Source organism: Morus notabilis, unplaced genomic scaffold (assembly GCF_000414095.1).
Source record: "Morus notabilis unplaced genomic scaffold, ASM41409v2 Scaffold111, whole genome shotgun sequence".
NCBI classification, from domain to species: Eukaryota; Viridiplantae; Streptophyta; class Magnoliopsida; order Rosales; family Moraceae; genus Morus; species Morus notabilis.
The window spans coordinates 351,763-353,368 of NW_010365775.1; the positions used below are offsets into that span (position 1 = coordinate 351,763).

A 1,606-nucleotide genomic window follows, 5' to 3' on the forward strand; every position below is an offset into this window, starting at 1 on the left:
ACTCTTGCCGACCTTTCATGGGTTAGAGAGCGAGAATCCATACGTGCATATTAGGGAGTTTGAAGAAGTGGTGGCCACTTTTCACAACCGAGCTGAAGCCGCGGACTCTGTGTGATTGAAATTCTTTCCTTTCTCTTTGAAGGATAAGGCTAAAAGCTGGTTGTATTCTCTGCGACCTAGGTCTATTGGAAGTTAGGAAGAAATGACGACAACATTTTTCAACAAGTATTTCCCTCACCATAAGACCAATGGTCTGAAGTGACAGATCTCGACCTTTACCCAGAAGGAAAATGAAACTCTATATCAAGTTTGGGAACGGTTCAAGCATTTGTTAAATCAGTGTCCTCACCATGGTTACGAGAGTTGGCGTCTCGTCAGTTATTTCTACGAAGGACTCACGATTCGAGAGCGCCAATTTGTGGAGATGATGTGCAATGGTGAGTTTCTCCAAAAGGATCCCGAGGAGGCTTTTGAGTATCTCAACGAGTTAGCTGAAAAAGCCCACACTCAGAGCAGACCTAGTGCTACTGACAGCACCAATAGGTCCCGACCGGTTGGAATCTATCAATTAAGGGAGGAGGACAACCTCAAAGCCCAAGTCGAATCTTTGACAAGGTAAATCGAGGCCCTCAAAGGCAAAGAAGGTAGAGGAATCCACACGGTCGCAAGGGCAGAGACACATGAGCCATGCTTTGTCTGTGGTGGGATGGAACATCTAGCTAAGGATTATCCTGCTTATGGTGATATGAGAGGGGTTTATGAGGATCAATGCAATGCCTTAGGGGCATACAACAAACCCTTCTCTAACACATACAATCCTGGCTGGAGGAACCATCCAAACTTCAGTTGGAGAGATTCCAACCAAGCACAACCATCAGGAGGACAATGGAGAACTGAGCAACAGCCGCAACCACCAAAGGCGTATTTTGCACCTCAATACAATTCACAACAGCCAATGAGTTCTCTTGAGAACACCTTGCAATCTTTCATGGAGGTACAGAGTAAGACGAATCAGAAGTTTGAGTCACTGTTCACACAAATGGTGAAAGAAAGTAAAGAAATGAAGAGTCAAATCACGAAGCTGACTAGAGCTTTGGCTGTTCAAGAATGCGGCAAGTTCCCTTCACAAGCTCAGTCAAACCAAAAAGGCCAACATATGGCGCAAACCTCTTGAGGAGTTTGCTTCCAACACTTTTGTATCATATTTTTGTTCTTTGTTTCATTTGGTGTGATTTGTGTGCTTTTATTTTTAGTTTGATTTTGTGTGATTTTATATTTGTTTGTGTTTTGGAGAATCAGTTCAAGAGGCCCGGCTTAGTTCCAATGTTCATCATCCAGGTGTTCTCTTTTCCTATCTTTTTTGTATTGCATATATTTTTAGATATTGAGGACACTGTCTGATTTTGGGTTAGGGGTGGTGAGCATATTCATGCGTGAGATTAATTTTTGTCTTGTTGTTATTTTGGATCAAAATTTTTGCGAGATTATCTGGGTATGATTCCAAAATGTTCGGTTTGAGCCAGTTTTTGCTATCTTAATTACCAAGAAATGATTTCCAGAGTTCTTTTTGAGCACATGTCAAACCTTGTGGTAAGATGGTTGTTGA

The 1,606-nt window shown here is 42.2% G+C and overlaps 1 non-coding gene across 1 annotated transcript; it reads right to left on the bottom strand.

Annotated features, from left to right (window-relative positions):
* Positions 1-250: 250 nt before the first annotated feature.
* Positions 251-357, bottom strand: LOC112093670. Its single transcript, XR_002903156.1, has one exon. It is a non-coding gene; the product is annotated as a small nucleolar RNA R71 (small nucleolar RNA).
* Positions 358-1,606: the final 1,249 nt, after the last annotated feature.